The sequence below is a fragment of the Rutidosis leptorrhynchoides genome, chromosome 9, assembly GCF_046630445.1.
Source record: "Rutidosis leptorrhynchoides isolate AG116_Rl617_1_P2 chromosome 9, CSIRO_AGI_Rlap_v1, whole genome shotgun sequence".
NCBI lineage: Eukaryota > Viridiplantae > Streptophyta > Magnoliopsida > Asterales > Asteraceae > Rutidosis > Rutidosis leptorrhynchoides.
The window spans coordinates 64,488,990-64,510,939 of record NC_092341.1 but is presented as its reverse complement, the minus strand read 5'-3'; positions in this window follow the sequence as shown (position 1 = coordinate 64,510,939).

Below are 21,950 nucleotides of genomic sequence, written 5' to 3'. Positions count from 1 at the left end.
CTTCGTGTTTCCAGGTTTTAAATCATTAAGTTAGCATATCATATAGATATAGAACATGTTTTTAACTGATTTTAAAAGTTAAGTTAGAAGGATTAACTTTGTTTGCGAAAAAGTTTAGAATTAACTAAACTATGTTCTAGTGATTACAAGTTTAAATCTTCGAATATGATAGTTATATATATATATATATATATATATATATATATATATATATATATATATATATATATATATGAATCGAATGATGTTTCGAACATCATTACTACCTTAAATATAGTAGGTAAACCTACTGGAAATGATAAGAAATAATCTTAAGCTTGAATGGATCTTTAATGGATTGGAAGTTCTTGAAGTAGAATCATGACACGAAAACAAGTTCAAGTAAGATTTCTACTCGAATTAAGATAGTTAAAGTTATGAAAATTGAATCAAAGTTTGAATATGAATATTACCTTGAATTAGAATGATAACCTACTATAAATAACAAAGATTTCTTAAGGTTGGATGATCACTTGCAATGGATTAGCAAGATTGGAAGTAATCTAGTAAACTTGAAAGAGTTTTCGAAGTGTTCTTGAAGTGTTCTTCCTATGATGATTATAGCTTGATTCTTGAAGTAATTTTTGATGAAGATGATGATTAGTTTACTGGAAAAATTCGTTCATAAGTGTGTGTGTATGTGCTGAGAGAGAATTAGAAAGAGAATTGGAAGTGAAAAGGAGTGGGTGGTGAGTGTTGAAAGGTGAGTGGGGTTAAAAGGAGTCCTTGTTTTGTTTCTTTGCTCATAAGTTATGCTAGTTATCTAATTGTTGGTTCCACATGGTTGTTGACTCATTAAGGGCTGCTAAGAGCTGAATTATTATGTGTATATACTGTAACATCCCACATTTTTCCGTTAATTCATTTTAACGCCCGTCTTTTTTTTAAAGTAATATCTTTCGTCATCTATATTCGTACACTTCATTAACTAACATTCTTAATATTTCCGTTATTCGATTATAACATCTAACATTACTCTAGCGTTTTTAAAATAATTCGTTGGTTAATTCCCGCACCCGACTACAACTCGAGGGACTAATCTTGCCACTTGGGCAAATATGGTTAACTAGTAACCCACCATCACCATTCATTTCATTCATCCACCTCCCACCATTTTTGATACTTCCACTTTTACTCTCAAACACCCAAATCATTTATTCATCATCCAAATCCGAATCAAGAAGCAAACATCAAAACAAATTACATATTCGTGATCCACTCTTCATCCTCTTCGATTTGGTACCAATTTCATCTCGTTTGGGTAACATTTCTAAAACTCTAGATTTCTCAAATTCGTTTTATAGACTAGAAATGGTGTTAGTTAGTGTCTATGGCTCAAGTCTAACATGAATATGTGTTTGGTTTGCTTAATTTGTTGTTGTGAGTAACTAGCATGAACACTTGAAATGGGTGTGCTTAATCTTTGATTTTGAATGATTAAATGTTGTTTAAATGTTAAAGGTCATGTATTAAATGTGTTACTAGCATCATTAGCTTCATTTTGATGTGTAGGTTGATTTAGAAAAGCTTCATTTACAAAATTGATGAATTCATGATTTTGGTTAGGGTTTGATGAACTTTAAAATGGATTTTTGATGCATTGAATGCTATAAAATGTTGTTAGTAGGTGTTTAGTTAGATTGTATGTTTAATTACCTTCAAAATGGCGTATCGTATGTGTAAATTGGATTCCCGAGTCAAGAAATGCGTTTTATGAACTTGAAACTTTGATTTTGAACGTTTAATGATCATTTATTGAGGTTTTCATTGTTGTTATTGATGGAATTGATTGAATAAATGTGTTTAGTTGTATTCCTCTTTAAATTACCTTTCCAACGATATAAGATACGTGTTTTTAGTGTTTACGGTTCATAAGTTATGGTTGTTTGAAGTTGAAATCGTCTAAGTGTTAAACTGCCCCAGAATTGCTGCACCAGCCACAGATGCGGTGCATCTGCCTTGGATGCGGCGCATCTGAGGTAGACTGCCCAAAAATGTCAATTTTTGCTTAATTCTAAGTATGTTACGCACCCCCGATCAACATGAAACTTGGCCAACATGATTATATATGATTAAAAACCTCAGAAAAATTTTCAGATACCCGACCCGACCCCGTTGACTTTTTTGTTGACTTTGACCTAGTTTGACTTTAGTTAAACTTAAAAAAACACTTATGCAATCGTTCTAATCTTATTTTATACTTGATTCTTGCATGAAACTTGACAACGTGATTCACATGCTACATAATCGAGTCGTAACGAGCCATAGGACTAATTGAACACATTTCGCCCGACCTTGTGTCGTAACCGGTTAATTGATACAACTTACTTGTTTAGGTCAAGACTAAGCAACTATCATGCACACGTTTACTTTATGAAGTACTTTTATACTCGTGCACTCGAGGTGAGATCATAGTCCCATCTTTCAACAACTTTTATACTGTTAAATCATGGGATGAGAAACATATACAGTTTTATACTACATACTTTTATACTTTGAACACAAGTACGGAAACAAACATTCCACAGCGAGTTAGAATAAAAATCCTCAATTCGATTGTCATTAGTTATACTTGCAGGGTGTAAGCGAGAACTTATATTGTGTGGCCATACGGGTTTGACAAACCCTCATTCGGACTGTTCGCTACCGTTATGCGGATGAAATATATTTTTAAGAAACAGTGTATGTTCTGACACTATTGTGATGGGGTTCTATGGAAGGAAATATTAAGTCTTAATAATTGGGTGCTCGCGAAACATACTTTTGGAATGCTAACGATTTGGATAATCAACTATACAAAAATCTTGTGGTTCAAAAACAACGTTTATTAAAACACCTATGATTTCACCAACGTTTTTTTCGTTGACAGTTTTCTATATGTTTCTTAGGTTCACGAATGGCTATTTGATACATGCTTCCGCGCACACTTTGATATACTTGCTTGGAGTCAAGCATACATACATACTTACGCTATTTATAGCAACCGTGATTTTAAACTAATTATGTCCCAAGTTATTTCATTTATACCTTATAACTTTTGTAAACTTAAACTTGTTGTCGAACCGTTTGGTAAACTAAACTTTGTAAATCTTGTACATTTCAAATAAATGCGACATAATTTTGATCAAATGTGTCTCATTTAGGGACTATGACCACGTAACGGTACCTAAGTTAATGACGCCATCAATGACGATTTTGTCGGGTCGCTACAGATGGTATCAGAGCGTTGGTTGTAGGGAACTAGGATATGCATTAGTGTGTCTGACAGAGTCGTTAGGACGCATTAGTGAGTCTAGACTACAACCGGATAGTTAATCATTGCATCCTGACTTGCATTTGCTATAGATAGCACTTACTTGACTACTTGTGCATATATGCTTGAATCATTCTTAGGCAAAGTTCTTAATGGTACCAAATTTTCATCATACGAATCCGTATTCTGCCATTTTTCTGGTAACACACGTAAATTCAAGATTCATACGCGTAAGGATGACGACGACTTCATTAGTCACACTTGTTCGGGAACTCTGTCTCCCAGATTGTAATTCGCCACCATCTCAACTTACTATCGGTATCACACTGGTGTTCCTTACTATCTACCATTTCTTGTTACTACCATCACTACTCTAGGTGAGTATCGTCATCACTACTTATCATTACGGTTACGTACTACTCGTTATCATGATTCGTTACTCTTTTCATACCTAAATACATTATTTTTTGACTCGAACCGCATTGACGTGAACAATCATTTATACACTTCTCTCGGGAAACGCATCTTCAGAGTTGCACAAATTCTTTCGATTCAATACGAGTCACGTTAGAGACGTCGTTACACTTGGTTCATTTTAAATCTTCACGATCACCTGAACTTGAATTTATGGAGTGATGTGGGAATGGAGGTATGAGTTAGCATAATATAACGACACTCGATCAACGTGGTTATATTACGGTAAGTCATACCAAAGTTCTAATGACACGTGAGGGTGGTTGGACTCGATCAACCTAATCACCACCATGTGCCATGTACATGACTTCATTTTTCTCGTTGGATATCCGATAACTCCGAGAATGTTGATAACAACCATACCCGGGACACACCTTCGATTATTGTCGAACCATATTTATGCTTTTGAATGAATGACCCATTTCTTTCAACTTCAAAACGTATGTTACACGTGTATACTATCTCGTTTTTGCACAATTTTATCGACGAACTACAAAATGCTTGGTATGCTCACATCGAGGCGAAAACTTCTCTCGCCTTACACTCGTACTTCCGTTTAAGGAAATATTTATTCTAAATTCTCAATGGAGAGAGAGAGACCCTTCACATTATACTAGTATTCGCCACGAGGGTGAATAGTCCTAACGAACGTTTTCAGAAACCGATAAGAAACTTGCTCTAACGAACGTTTTCGAAAACTGATAAATCTTCCGCGGCGCGAAATTCTTGAGAAACAAAAACTTGTTCAAAATATATCTTGAGGAGATGTACTTCGTTTTGGATCGAGATCCTCGTTTCACTTCTAGATTTTGGAGTGACTTACAAAAAGCCTTGGGACCACGTTTAGACATAAGTACAACACATCAACCACAACCCGAAGGACCAACCAAACATACAATTCAAACCCCGGAAACCATAATACGAGTTGGGTTATCGACTTCAAATTTACTTGGGAAAAGTATTTGCCTTTAGCCGAATTCTAGTACTACAATAATTTTTATTCGGGTATTAACGCCACACCTTTCGAAAACTCATATAGCCGCAATTGTCGTTTTCTTAATTGTTGAACCGAAGTAAATGATAATCAAACCACCGGACCCAAACTCACTAATGAAATACCCGTTGAGATCATTCAAATCCAAGAAAGGCTCAAGATGGCCGTAGTTTCCAAAGGAGCTATGCCGATGTTAGACGTAAACCTCTCAAATTCCAAGCGGGTGACCTCATAACGTTAAGAGTCGCACCTTGAAAAGGTGTAATCCGTTTCGGGAAACGTAGAAAGCTAAATCCACGATATTTTGATCCTTTAAAAATCTTAGGGCGTATTGGACCCGTTGCGTACCGTTTCGACTCCCAACTCAATTGAGCTACGTTCATCCTACATCCCGTGTATTAAACTTAAAGAAGTGTCTTGCCGAGCAAGAACTTGTTATTTCTTTTGATGAACTAACTATCGATGATAAACTTCACTTCCTAGGAGGACCGGTTGAATTATAAATTGTGAAACCAAACTTTAAAACAACGTAAAATTCTGACCGTCAAGGTTCGTTGGAATGTCCAAGGAAGTACCTTCACTTATTCGTGAAATTGGCAATGCGAGATTCGAGGAAGAAACAACTACTACTACTTCCAACTAAATTTCGGGACGAAATTTCTTTTAAGGTGTAGGTAATGTAACATCCCGCATTTTTCCGTTAATTCATTTTAACGCCCGTCTTTTTTTTTAAAGTAATATCTTTCATCATCTATATTCGTACACTTCGTTAACTAACGTTCATAATATTCCCATTATTCGATTATAACATCTCACGTTACTCTAGCATTTTTAAAATAATTCGTTGGTTAATTCCCGCACCCGACTACAACTTGAGGGACTAATCTTGCCACTTGGGCAAATTTGATTAACTAGTAACCCACCACCACCATTCATTTCATTCATCCACCTCCCACCATTTTTGGTACTTCCACTTTTACTCTCAAATACCCAAATCATTTATTTATCATCCAAATCCGAATCAAGAAGCAAACATTAAAACAAATTACATATTCGTGATATCCTCTTCATCCTCTTCGATTTGGTTCCAATTTCATCTCGTTTGGGTAACATTTCTAAAACTCTAGATTTCTCAAATTCGTTTTATAGATTTGAAATGGTGTTAGTTAGTGTCTATGGCTCAAGTCTAACATGAATATGTGTTTAGTTTGCTCGATTTGTTGTTGTGAGTAACTAGCATGAACACTTAAAATTGGTGTGCTTAATCTTTGATTTTGGATGATTAAATGTTGTTTAAATGTTAAAGTTCATGTATTAAATGTGTTACTAGCATCATTAGCTTCATTTTGATGTGTAGGTTGATTTAGAAAAGCTTCATTTACAAAATTGATGAATTCATGATTTTGGTTAGGGTTTGATGAACATTAAAATGGATTTTTGATGCATTGAATGCTATGAAATGTTGTTAGTAAGTGTTTAGTTAGATTGTATGTTTAATTACCTTCAAAACGGTGTATCGTATGTGTAAATTGGATTCCCGAGTCAAGAAATGCGTTTTATGAACTTGAAACTTTGATTTTGAACGTTTAATGATCATTTATTGAGGTTTTCATTGTTTTTAATGATGTAATTGGATGATGAAATGAGTTTAGTTATATTCCTCTTTAGATTACCTTTCTAACGATATAAGATACGTGTTTTGAGTGTTTACGGTTCATAAGTTATGGTTGTTTAAAGTTGAAATCGTCTAAGTGTTAAACTGCCCCAGAATTGCTGCACCAGACACAGATGTGGCGCATCTGCCTTGGATGCGGCGCATCTGAGGTAGACTGCCCAAAAATGTCAATTTTCGCTTAATTCTAAGTATGCTACGCACCACCGATCAACATGAAACTTGGCCAACATGCTTATATATGATTAAAAACCTCAGAAAAATTGTCGGATACCCGACCCGACCCTGTTGACTTTTTTGTTGACTTTGACCAAGTTTGACTTTAGTTAAACTTAACAAAACACTTATGCAATCGTTCTAATCTTATTTTATACTTGATTCTTGCATGAAACTTGACAACGTGATTCACATGCAACATAATCGAGTCGTAACGAGCCATCGGACTAATTGAACACATTTCGCCTGACCTTGTGTCGTAACCGGTTAATTGATACAACTTACTTGTTTAGGTCAAGACTAAGCAACTATCATGCACACGTTTACATTGTGAAGTACTTTTATACTCGTGCACTCGAGGTGAGATCATAGTCCCATCTTTCAACAACTTTTATACTTTTAAATCATGGGATGAGAAACATATACAGTTTTATACTACATACTTTTATACTTTGAACACAAGTACGGAAACAAACATTCCACAGCGAGTTAGAACAAAAATCCTCAATTCGATTATCATTAGTTACACTTGCAGGGTGTAAGCGAGAACTTATATTGTTGTGTCCATACGGGTTTAACAAACCCTCATTCGGACGGTTCACTACCGTTATGCGGATGAAATATATTTTTGAGAAACAGTGTATGTTCTAACACTATTGTGATGGGGTTCTATGGAAGGAAACGTTAAGTCTTGATAATTGGGTGCTCGCGAAACATACTTTTGGAATGCTAACGATTTGGATAATCAACTATACAAAAATCTTGTGGTTCAAAAACAACGTTTATTAAAACACCTATGATTTCACCAACGATTTTTCGTTGACTGTTTTCTATATGTTTCTCAGGTTCACCAATGGCTAATTGATACATGCTTCTACGCACACGTTGATATACTTGCTTGGAGTCAAGCATACATACATACTTACGCTATTTATAGCAACCGTGATTTTAAACTAATTATGTCGCAAGTTATTTCATTTATAACTTATAACTTTTGTAAACTTAAACTTGTTGTCGAACCGTTTGGTAAACTAAACTTTATAAATCTTGTACGTTTCAAATAAATGCAACATAATTTTGGTTAAACGTGTCTCATTTAGGGACTATGACCACGTAACGGGACCTAAGTTAACGACGCCATCAATGACGATTTTTTTGGGTCGCTACATATACCAATAGTATATACATCTAGAAGCTGTGTATTGTACGAGTACAAATACGAGTGCATACGAGTAGAATTGTTGATGAAAACGAATGAGGACGTAAATGTAAGCAATTTTGTTAAGTTGAAGTACTTTGATATATGTCATTAAGGCTTTCAAAAGTGTACTAATATACCTTAAAATATTATATGTATATACATTTTAACGGAGTCGTTATGTCATCGTTAGTCGTTACATGTAAGTGTTGTTTTGAAACCTTTAAGTTAACGATCTCATTTAATGTTGTTAACCCATTGTTTATTATATCTAATGAGATGTTAAATTATTACATTATCATGGTATTATGATGTATGAATATATCTTAATATGATATATATACATTAAAATGTCGTTACATCGATAATCGTTACATATATGCCTCGTTTCGAAATTCTTAAGTTAGTAGTCTTGTTTTACATATGTAGTTCATTGTTAACACACTTAATGATATACTTAATTATCATTTTATCATGTTAAACATAGTGTATCAATATCTTAATATGATTCATATGTATTTAGTAAGACGTTGTTATAACGATAATCGTTATATATATCGTTTCGAGTTTCTTAATTGAATAAACTTATTTTTATGTATATCACTCATTGTTAATATACTTAGTGAGATACTTACTTATCATAATCTCATGTTAACCATATGTATATATATATATATGTATACATATATATATGTATATATATATATATATATATATATATGTATATATATATATATATATATATATATATATATATCATCATGTAGTTTTTACAAGTTTTTAACGTTCGTGAATCGCCAGTCAACTTGGATGGTCAATTGTCTATATGAAGCACATTGCAAATAATCAAGTCTTAACAAGTTTGATTGCTTAACATGTTGGAAACATTTAATCATGCAAATATAGTTTTCATTTAATATATAATCATGGAAAAGTTCGGGACACTACAACGGCTTCAGGGCCAAGCCGGCGGCTTCACAGATCCTGCAATATCTTTTTGATTTCGTTTTCCATTTTTAGCTTTTTCTTGGGCTTTAAGTACACGAAACAGCTTTTTAAGTAGGCGGCTTCATTTACAAGCCGGCTGCTTTTATGATTCTGACATTTTCTGCAGAGTTCTGGAATTTTCTGGAACTTTGTCACCAAGCCGGCGGCTTCAAGAGTCCAGGCCGGCGGCTTCATCTTGATTTTGCAGTTTTTACTTATTTTTGATCCTGTTTAATACATAACTTCAACAAAATTCATTAGAAATACCATTTTTCCATTTTACGCATTTTAGTGTGTGTTAGTATTAAAATGACTTTAAAATGCTAATATAACTCCTTAAAATGTTATCAAAATTCTGTATAATTTAGGAGTTATCAAATTTTCCACACTTAAACTTTTACTTGTCCCTAAGTAAACTATTATATATAAATTTAAATGGGTATATAGAGCAGAAGTAAAATGCAAAGTCAAAAAGATGTCTAATTATTTTGAAAGTTAGCTTTTATTATTATAAAACTAGTCTGAATTTTTATAAGTGAATGGTTCTCATTGGAGCTTTTTTCTAGAGAATTTTTATAAGTGAATGGTTCTCATTGGAGCTTTTTTATCTTGCTCTCATCGCTCTTATTGGCCTTCGTTGGGCTTTTTTTCTTTTTATTTTTCTTTCATGCTTAGCATTAGCTTTATATTTGGAAATTTTTTCTAAGTTGGCCCTCATTGGGACTCTTTTGCTGCCTCAGTGGTCAATGCTTATTATGCCATACGGTAGTGGCTATAAGTTTGCAATCTTTTCACAATATTTGGCGTTTATTTCTTATCTTAGACAAGTAGTCTGATCTCGAAGTTGAGAGTAGTTCAATTATTATTTTAAGATTAAGTTAATAAAAAAAGATATAAGTTTGACTAAGAATTTAAACTTCCTAAAAAAAAATAAATAAATTGTACCCATTTTTGTATTTGTTATAAATTTTGGAACAAATTGTATTTTATTCTTTTAAGTTTTAAGTGATTAATCACTTCCCTTCTCACACTTAGATTATGCAATGTCCTCACTTGCATTTATAATTCAACATAATAATAAATGAAAGACATAATTGAAAATAAGGGAAAGAGTGATGTTACTTGATTGTAGGATCGTAGAATAATTGGAGAATACTTGCGAATTTCTTTGGAAACAAAACTTAAAAAAATTTGTTAATCAATGCAATATAAACATAAACATGATATTTTATTATTAACTTTATCACTTTAACACTTAGGAGCTATATTACTCTTACATTCATAACAAAACAAAATATTTTGAAAACATAATCCTAATAAACATATAAGGATAGGTAGTTTTGATTATAGAGTCGGTTGCGCGACTCATTATTCCATCGGGATTACTCCTTAGGCTTATTCTCCCCACACTTGTTTTTCTCAATCTCATTCAACATTTTAATTTGTTCTAAGAAACTCAATGTGGTGTTAAGACTTCTACGAAACGACATTTTGAATTGAACATTTAAATCATGAATTTTACTCCTCACTTCTCTACTAATCTTATATTGCTCTTTCAAGAATTTCGTTACTATTTTATCAACAGTAAGATCATCATCATCATCCTCTTTATCAACTCTAACCATTTTCATTTTCGATCTTGGAACCCTAGCTATAGGCACTAACGGGATGGATTCAAAAATAGCACCATAACGAATAATTAGCGTATTATTTTCATAATTAAGGGTTGCTCGAGCGGTAGCTAGAAATGAAGATCCCAAAAGTAAAGATGTGATAGGATCTTCTTCAATGTCCATGACCACGAAGTTAACCTTATAAAAAGCATAACCAGCTATGACTTCAACGTCCTTTACAATCCCCAACGGCTTTTGTAAACGGTTATAGGCAAAACAAACAATCCCTTAAATAGGTTCCAAAGATGGTAATCCTAAGCGATTGTAGACAGAAAATTGCATAACATTAATGCTAGAACTAGTATCGGCTAATCCCACAATAAGAATGGGACCACGGATTAAGCAAGGAACTTGGAACTCCCCCGGATCGGAACAAACAATGGGAAACTCAGGTGTTTTAGATGTATCGACATGATCAATAGTAAATGAATAAAGAGGGTGGAAACCTTCCTTTTTCGTTCTTTCAACTTCTTCATAAGTTCAGGTAACCAATCATCAGTACACACACACTCACTCAGATTTTTAAGATTTTTCACTAGCAACTTCATCATCTTCACTAGCTTTTCATTAATCTCTTCTCCTTCATCGAACAACTTATGCATAAAAATAACATCATCACGATCAAGACCTTGAACTTTAGCATCTTTGGACTTATCTTCCTCATCAGCAGTTAACTTCTTAATCTCTTGATCATATTCCTCTTCTACCATTTCAAATTCCCATAAATACCTCAAACCAGGTTCATAGATATCAACCCTATTCACTTCTCTAACCATATTAACCTTTTCAAAACGAACCTCCTTTTATTTTTTAGAATAAACTGGAACTTTTCCTTCGACAAGTTGAAATAACTTAGTAACATTGCGCTCTAAGTTTTGAATGGATGCTTGATGATTATTTTGCACTTGGGAAAGTTGAGCTTTTATGTTATCATTAGCTTCATTCTGATTCTTGATGAAAGTTAGGATGCTTTCTTCAAGATTAGATTTCTTCTCAGATTGAGCATTAGGAGACGAATTTGGAATGAAGGGCGCTCTAACAGGAAAGAAACAAGGTGGATTTTTATTATTCGTAGGATAAGGTGTATAATAATTATTACAATAATTTGGATTTCCTCCTTGATATTGATTCACATAAGAGACGTTTTCAACCTGCTCCATAGTAAGACTAGCAATACAATCTTTCGTAGCATGAGGACCTTGGCATTTTTCACAACCTACATTAATTATATGCATCTCTGTGGTAAGATTTTCTATTTGCCTTCCTAAATTACCTAACTGCGCATTCATGGTCTTAATCACATCTTCAGAATCATAGCTAACAGATTTGACAGAACGGGAAATGTCTAAGTCTTGATGCCATTCATGGGAGTGAGCAGCCAACTTATTAATCAATGATTCAGCTTCTTTGGCAGTTTTACTCATGATATTTCCTCCAGCAAATGTATCAATCTCTCTTCTCGTAGCTATATCACAACCTTTATAGAAAGTATTTACCTTTTTAAATGTATCACAACCATGTTGTGGACAACCCCTAAGCAATTGACCAAATCTAACCCAAGCAGAGTAAAGTGTTTCATTAGTTTTTTGACGATAATTAGCAATTTCAGTTTGAAGGGTGATAGTTTTGGACACGAGAAAGAAACGGGTTAAAAATATTTCAACCATAGTATCCCAACTAGTGGTATCTCCTTCAGGCAACGAATTTAACCACTCATTAGCTTCATCTTTTAGCGACCAAAAATACAAACGAAGATAAATTGTATTACTTTCAACATTTGTGATATTAAACAGATTGCAAACATCCTTGAAGTTTCGAATGTGCGCATTAGCATCTTCTTTTTGAGTACCCCTAAATTGGTTATCCTTAAGCAAGTGAAAGATAGGACCCTTAATATCAAAATTTTCTTTTATAATTGGCTGAGTAATGGCGTGACCTAATCCTTCTCGACCCCTTTCATTAACGCTTTCATTGAATTTTCAGTAGTTATTTCAATGTCAGAATCAAAAAGAGATCCCAAATAATTAGAATCAGGACTAGATGGTGTACAAGACAATGGACTGTCATTATTTTGAGAAGTAGTTCCTTCATCGAAGTTTTATTTCCTAACAATGTTTGGCTCTTTAGAATGTTTAAATAGTATATCAGGATTGGGTAACATGTCTTCTAAGACGGGATTCTTGGATCGAGTATTCATGTGATCTAAATTCATAAAATGAAATATTTTAGGAGAAAATTTTCTAGATTTTATGGTAAGGAGACAATTTAATTTTATTATAATCTCTTTGTTTATTATTGATTTTAGCTTTACGATAATATATTGGACATCTTTTAATATATTAATAAGATTTAAATTGACAATTATAATAATAATAAATATTAGTGACATAACTATAAGTATTAAACACCAAATTTTATCGCATAACAACGAATAATCAAACATAAATAGCCTATTAAATCTTGCAATACTTAAGTGACCGTCAACGTCTAGGTTCGAGCAAAAGCCTTTAAATCGGAACCCTATCAACCCTCCCCTAAAGGAAGACTGTCATCACCTTGTTTTCAAGAAATATCGATAACCAAAATATATTAAATTTCCCTATTTACCGCGCTCCTGGGCATCGGCACTAAAAAGTTAATGTGTCAAAAGTGTGTGCAGTAGTGCTTAATTTGCCTTTCAACTTTTAATTTTATAAAACCTTTATTTTACTTTTAACACCTTATCGAGCAACAAGACCAGGTCAGAATTAGTATTTTAGGTTATCGTCCCAAGAGAGCGTAGATGCGTTTTAAGTTGGTTTATTCTTATTAAAAAACTAAAGATAGATTTTTATGTGTTTTTAAGATTGTAGATTCTTATCTCTTAGGAAAGAGATGATTGAAGATACGTTTTTAATAAACAAAACAACAAGATGTAAAGTAATAAATAAAGATCTAAAATAAACAATTATAAATAAAAGCAGTTACATGAACGAATAACTGATACGGGAATCACATTAGGCAAGTTTCATAACTTATATTAACACAAATCAAAATAATAATCATAAACCAATTATTATTCCTAAACAGGTTAAGACAAGTGTTGCATATCATTTAATAGGCAGGACTTAAAGCATATGCTGGACATGTGATATGCATGACTAACATCTCAATTCTTAGTATTTAATTGAATTACATGATACATATCAACCTTATGATGTAGATTAACATGCAAATAGACTGACAAATTATATATGCTATTAAACATCAAGTAGATCAACTCAAGTTACTAGCTGAAAGTCAATTACTACTTGGTTTTCAGGCAATCATTAATTAAACACATCCAAACAGAGGATCTTTGACTAAGCCTAACAATATCAAACTCTATTATATAAGCGTGACTCATATTCAACAGATTTATCACTACCTATGTTGTTTAACTTAGTTGCACACAATTCAATTTAACAAGTTTGATTGACCAGATCTAAACAAGTAGCATGAATCGAATAATTGATAGTTGGATTAAGTACTAATCAATCCTAAAATCTAACATTTAATCATTATGCATGGAAAACAAGCATATTATAACATAGCAGATTCAAAACAGTTTAAACATTATCACGGAAACTCAATTTATATAGATCTGGAAAAAAACCAGAAACTGTACGGATTTAAGCACGAAGCCGGTGGCTTTGTTCCAGTCAAGCCGGCGGCTTGGACTGGTGAAGCCGACAGCTTCATCGGATTCCCAGACAAAGTTGTTTTCGTCAACGTAACCACTATGAACATTTAGTTCATAGTGGTAGACGAATAGATACAGAAAAAGTAAATAAAACACGATAAACAAGAGTAAAAGGATAAAGTCATGTACCTCAAAAAGGTAGATGAAAAGAAAACCTTATTAATAACTTGATCACTTTGATTACAGCTTGAAATAAAATATAATCTAAGAGTTTTTGTGATTTAGATAAAACCCTAAGAGAAAAACGAAATAGTATATTCAAAACTGAACCAGAAGGCCTCAATTTATAGTTTTCGGATTTGGCGACTAGGCCGGCGGCTTTAGTGGGAAGCCGGTGGCTTCACAGGGTGGTGACTCCTTTTGCAAGTTTAACGTAGCCAGCAAGTAGATTAACGCGTAACCGTCTTAGGTCAGGCCGGTGGCTTCAGAGCCAACCCGGCGGCTAATCTTTTTGATTTCGTTTCCATTTTTAGCTTTTTTTTGGGCTTTAAGTACACGAAATAGCTTTTTAAGCTGACAGCTTCATTTACAAGCCGGCTGTTTTGATGATTCTGACATTTTCTGTAGAGTTATGGAATTTTCTGGAACTTCGTCACCAAGCCAGCGGCTTCAGGAGTCCAGGCCGGCGACTTCATCTTGATTATGCAGTTTTTACTTATTTTTGATCCTGTTTAATACATAACTTCAACTATATTCATTAGAAATACCATTTTCCCTATTTTATCCATTTTAGTGTGTTTTAGTATTAAAATGACTTTAAAATGCTAAGATAACTCCTTAAAATGTTATCAAAATTCTATATAATTTAAGAGTTATCACCAAGCTAAAGGGATTTTGACGTTATAACCCACACATACAATGTTTTAAGTACTCGTGTCTAGTATGTAAATCATAAAAATAGCGCATGTATTCTCAGTCCTAAATAAGTATATAGAAAGTTTAAAACGGGAGCAATATCTCACGTTGATTGCATTGCTATGACAACAAGTAACAAAAAGTAAGTAAGGTGATCGGTCCAACATATCTTCAAGCTAAGTCATAGTCTCTTAGTCAATAATCTTATCTAACGAGTTTCTAATTCGTTCAAGTCATATATACATCATGAACATCATCATGCTCTAAATAAAATTTTCTATATCAAAAAGAAGTCAGTTATACCCGACTTCGGACAACTGTTTTGCCCTTTATACATAACCAAATGACGTGTGGTCAGTGGAAAAGGCTCCATTTATGAGTCTCCTTGTCACTCTCCAAAAATCAGACCGTAACTCAATGTCTTTTGATCATGGTGTCGGTCAAACCGTGAGTGGGTCAGAATTTTTAGCATGTCTCAAAGAAAACATAGTGATTTAATCTCACATACCGTTTGACGGATTGCAATGAGGACTGCATGAAAAATCATCTACACTACATGAAGAATCCAAATCTTAAACTCTTAGACCTCCAGGTCTGATGCTCATATCAGAAGTGGGCTAATCGATTTGCTATGATAGTTTAGCACTTTCCGGAGCAAGTAAGGTGCACTTTTATTGCATGTAGGCAATATAGCTTCACCCTTTTTGGTGTCTAAAGCTCCCTAGTCATCAAAGATCGCATCTTTATTACACGAAAGTAGTAAAGCTTTGACCTTTTTAGTGATTCAATCACTTAGCAAAAGATATAGAGAAGTCCAATCCACAATCAACAATTTCAAATAAATCAACAAGCACTCAGATTCATCAAAGATTAACTTTATGAATCTTATGATTTCGTATAAATATTATCTAAAAATATTTGCTTCACAAAGAAAAATTCATCAAAAAGAGAATCTGATTCCCTCCGCAAAGTGGGATCAATAAAATGCCATAGATAAATATAACATCATTGGCCCATAAATAATCAGATGCTCCTTATTACCCCACAATAACTGATGTGTCAAAAGTGTGTGCAGTAGTGCTTCATTTACCTTTCAACTTTTAATTTTATAAAATCTTTATTTTACTTTTCACACCCTGATGAGCAACAAGACCCGATCAGATGTAGTATTTTAGATTATCGTCTCAAAAGAGCGTGGAAGCGTTTTAAGTTGGTTTATTATGTAGTCTAATTCTTATTAAAGAACTATATATATATGTATATATATGTATATATATGTATATATATGTATATATATATTTAGAATTCTCGGTTGTTGTTTAGATTTGGAATATTATCTCTTAGGAAAGAGATAATAGAAGGTACGTTCTTAGTAAATTAAGAAAATAAGAATTTAAATAAAATAAACAATATAAATTAGAAAGTGGATACATGAACGAATAACTTGTATGGGAAATATATTAGGTAAGTTTCATAACTCATATTAACACAAAGAAAGATAATAAGCATAGACCAACTATTATTCCTAAAAGGCTAAGCTAAGTGTCGCATATCATTCGTAAAGTAGGACTTAAAGCATATATTCGCTAAGTAATGTTCAAAACTAATATCTTAATTCTTAATGTTCAATTTAATCACATGACACATATCAATTTAATCTTATAATGAGCATTAATTAACATGAAAATAGAATAATAAATAGATATACTATTAAACTCAATTAGATCAACTCAAGTTACTAGCTGAAATCAATCTTTACCAAGTTCTCATGCAATCATTACCTAAAGACATACAAACGAAGGATCTTTGATTAAGCCTAACAATATTAAATTCTATTATATAAGCGTATTTTATATTCAACAAGTCTATTACTACCAATGTTGTTTACCTTAGTTACATGAAATCCAATTACCAAGTTTGATGGACTAGATCTAAACAAGTAAAGTGGATTGAATAATAGATCATCAGATTAAGTATTAATTAACCCTAAAATCATGTTATCTAATCATTAAGCATGGAAACGAATTTATTAAACATGGTAGATTCAAAACAGTTTAAACATTCAACACAGAAACCCAATTATATAGATCTGAAAAGAATCAGAAACTGTACGGACTGAAGTACGAAGCCGGCGGCTAGGCTCAGCCAAGCCGGCGACTTGGACTGAGGAAGCCGGCGGCTTCATCTGTTTCCCAGATAAACTTTGTAGTTTTCATCCACACAACCACTATGAACTTTTAGTTCATAATAGTAGACGAACGGTACGATAAAACAAGAAATAATATAAAAGAATGACAAGAAAATACAATAGACATGTACCCTAAAGTAAAATGAAGATACAATTTGAATACAACTTGATTATAACTTGAAAGAAACTTGATTACAATGTTGAAACTTGAATAAAACCCTAAAAACTAAGAGTTTTCGTAATTAGATGAAAACCCTAGAAAAGTAAACGAAATTGTACATTGAAAACTGTAAAATTCAACATCTATTTATAGTGTATAGATTCGGTGGCCAAGCTGGAGGCTTCAGTGGGAAGCCGGCGGCTTCCCTTGGTCGGTTACTCATTCTCCGAGTAAAACATAATCTTCAAGCCAAGAAAACGCGTATTTATTGTAACTAAGCCGACGGCTTCAGTGACAAGCCGACAACTTCGATAATCCGTGATCTTTCTGATTTAGTTACCTTATTTAGCTGTTTCTTGGGCTTTAATTACATGAAACTGGCCTAAACCGACAGCTTTTTTGCCAAGTCGGCGGCTTGAGTGCTTGATCCCCAAGTTATCGAATTTCTGCATTTTCGCTGGATTTTTCTGGAATGTTTAACTAAGCCGGCAGCTTCCTTTAATCCTAGCCGGCGGCTTCATGATTTTTCTGCAAATTTTCTTTGTTTTTGATCATGTTTAACACATTTCTCAAATAAAAACATTAAAAATACCTTTTTCCCATTTTTACTCATTTTATGTGTGGTTAAGTATTCAAATTGACTTTAAAATACCAAGATAACTCCTTAAAAGAACTTGTATAATTTAAGAGTTATCAATAACTTCTCAAAATAGAAGTACACCCATGTTATTCATATATTCATTATCGTCTAAAAATTTAATGAACTTAGGAGGTAATCCAATGGACTTATATTGATGTAATAAACAAGTGAAATTAAAAAAAAAATTAGTTTCTGCCAGATTAATTCGTGCATACGAGAGAAGATTCATACAAATGAGACATTGGTTTCTACAAAAGGGAAAATGGGCTGGTTCGTACGGATGTAAGAATGGACTTCACTCACATAAATGAAGTTCATATAAGATGATTGACAGTAAACATAGCAACAACCTTCGATGATAGTTCTTGACTTTCTTATCGAACTTGTTTCACCAAAAAACACACGAAAATATTCTAAGGCATCCATAACACTAACTCTAATTTCAATAACCGAAAGCCAAGAATAAACATACAAAAATCAAACCATAATATGACGAACAAACCTTTTTCAACCCAAAAGTTCTCCTGGAATCTGCAGCAAGTTCGAAAATACATATATGAAAATCCAACGGTCCGTTATCACCACAATTTTACCATACCTAAATTTATATGTCTAGTATCTCCTATCAAAATTTAAGCTCGATCCAACAGTAGAAGAAGCCACAATGATGTTTCTCTCACAACAGTGCAATCAAACCGTAAAGGTTCTAGAAAACCTGACAGATTCGAAAAATCTTATCTCTAGATTAAACGGTCCCTTCAATACCAAATTTGACCAATACTAGATCTACTAGATCTATTCGTATAGCATGTACAGTCCAAATATCAAGATGATCCAACGATTAATGAACTCTTTATATAGTTTCTCCACAGCTGCACCAGAACGTATGAATTTTTAATCATTCTTTATTTTAACGTATTCGATCTATCCGAGTTAAGAGCTCGATTGTCCCGCTCTGATATTAATTTATTGATCATGATATATGATAACTCCTAAATTATACAGAATTTTGATAATATTTTAAGGAGTTATCTTAGTATTTTATAGTCATTTTAATCCTAAAACACATTAAACGGGTAAAAAGGGGAAAAGGTAATTCTGATAATTTTATTGAAGTTATGTGTCAAACAGGATAAAAAACTGGTAAAAAACTGCAGAAAAGACTATGAAGCCGCCGGAATGGATATAAGGAAGCCGCCATCTTGGGGATGAATATTCCAGAATGTTTTAGAATTTTATAAACTTGTTGACCAAGCAATGCAATTAAAGCTGCCGGCTTCACACTGAAGCCGCCGGTCTAATTTACACGATTTTAACAAATTGCCGACCAAGTTCAAGTAAAAATGGAAACGAAATAAAAAAGATTGTCGGATCTTTGAAGCCGTCGGCCTGAAAACAAAGCCGTCGGCTTGACTAAGACGGTTACGCGTCTATGTTCTTGCGGATCAAGTTAAACTTGCAGAAGCAGTCACCGACCACCGAAAGCCGCCGGCTTCCCAATGAAGCCGCCGGCTTGGCCACCGAATCTAAAAAGTATAAATAGGGGCCTCCTGTTTCAGTTTTCAATAGACCTTGAAGACACCTTAAATACTTAGATAGCAGTTTCGTTTTTTGTTTTAGGATTTTCTCTAAAAACCTTAGATTAGGTTTTACTTTTCATTGTAATCAAGATTATCAAAGTTAATTCAAATTCTTTTCATCTACCTTTTTAAGCTATGATTCTGTTTTTATTTTATCATTTAATCTGTTTTATTTACTTTAACTGTTTCTGTTCATCTTCCACTATGAACTAAACATTCGTAGTGGTTACTTGGATGAAAATGATAGTTAAAGCTAAGGGGTATAAAATACTATTAATTTTTAGAAGGAAATACTATTAAATACGATACAATTTTATACAAGATATTTATTTATTTATAGAATGGATATACTTAAACCTTGCTACAACACTTATAGGCAGTGTACCTAATCATACAGTAGTGTAGTTTTTAGTAAGTCCGGTTCGTTCCACAGGGAATCTTTTTCACAAAGCTTAACGCTATATTAGTTTAAATTTATAAAAATACAAATATATATATATAAGTAATATTATTATTATAAAGGGGGGTTTTTACCGTTTAATGACCGGTTTGTCGATTTTAAAACTTTAGTCGCAGTTAAAACCAAATGTAAAATAATAAAAAAATACAAGACTTAATTTAAAGCGTAAAGTAAATAACGATAATGAAATTGCGAATAATAAAAGTGCGATAAAATAAACTTGCGATAATTAAAAAGTACGATAATTAAAAGTGCAATTAAATACAATAACAATAAATAAAAGTGCTATAATTAGAAGTGCAATTAAATATAAAATAAAGGAAATTAAATATGAAATAAAAGAATTATGCTTATTTAAACTTCCGTAACCATGATGTTTGACGTGTTGATTTTAGTTTTATGCCCATGGGTTAATTGTCCTTTGTCCTGGATTATTTAATATGTCCGTCTGGTTTTTGTCCATAACAGTCCATCAGTCATAAATATAAAGTGCGAGTGTCCTCGTCAAATTATCCTTATACCCGAAGTTAAATATTCCAACTAATTGGGGACTTAAACTATAACAAGGTTTTATTACTTTGTTTAATAATTACACCAGAATGTCGACTGAGTGTAACCCAAGGTTTTAATACTTTGTTATCAATTATACCAAGTGTCCTTGTACATAATTTCACCCCTGTTTTAATAATTCTAGTGGCTATTAATCCATTCCCGTGTCCGGTTAAATGAACGATTATTTGTACATATAAATACCCCGCCCATCGTGTCCGATCGAGTGTATATGGTAATTTATAGGGACGTCCAATTGTAAATCTTTATATTAAAATTAACAAACTATCATTTAGTTAAACAAATATAAAGCCCATTAATAGCCCATAGTCTAATTTCACAAGTGTCGTTCTTTTGTCCAAACCCCAATTATGGTACAAAGCCCAATTACCCAATTTTAATAATTAGCCCAACATCATGATTACTTCGGATTAAATAAGCATAATAATAACTTAGCTACGAGACATTAAATTAAAAAGGTTGAACATAACTTACAATGATTAAAAATAGCGTAGCGTTACACGGACAGAATTTTGACTTACACCCTTACAACATTTGCTAACATACCCTTATTATTAGGATTAAAATTAAAATTAAAATTAAAATATAAATTATAAATATATTACGTATATAGATAGAGAGATTGATGGATATTGGATGAAAAATTGATTAGAATTCGTTGGGCTTTATAGGGAGTTTCAGTTTTTGGGGTTCCGCGACTCGCGGCCTTTTTGCTCTTCAAACTCCGCGAGTCGCGGAGTTTGTAATTACAGCTCACTCCATTTTGGCTCTTTGTTTACCGACGGTTTATTATATAAATATAATATATATATAATTTATGTAATTAATTATATATTATATCATACTTATATACATAGTTAACTTGTAATTTTTAGTCCGTTGCGTCGAGCGTTGAGAGTTGACTCTGGTCCCGGTTCCGGATTTTCGAACGTCCTTGCGTACAGTTTAATATCTTGTACTTTGCGTTTTGAATCTTGTACTCTTGTAATTTCGAGACGTTTCTTATCAATAATTGGAACCTCTTTGATTGTATTTTGTACTTTTGAGCTTTTTGGTCGTTTGCGTCTTCAATTCATCGAATCTGTCTTTTGTCTTCACCTTTTAATATTTAAACGAATATCACTTGTAAATAGAACATTTGCAACTAAAAGCTTGTCTTTCTTGGGGAATAATGCTATGAAATATATGTTTGTTTTTAGCATTATCAAATATTCCCACACTTGAGCGTTACTTGTCCTCAAGCAATATAGTCTTGGAATACTAGAATCAC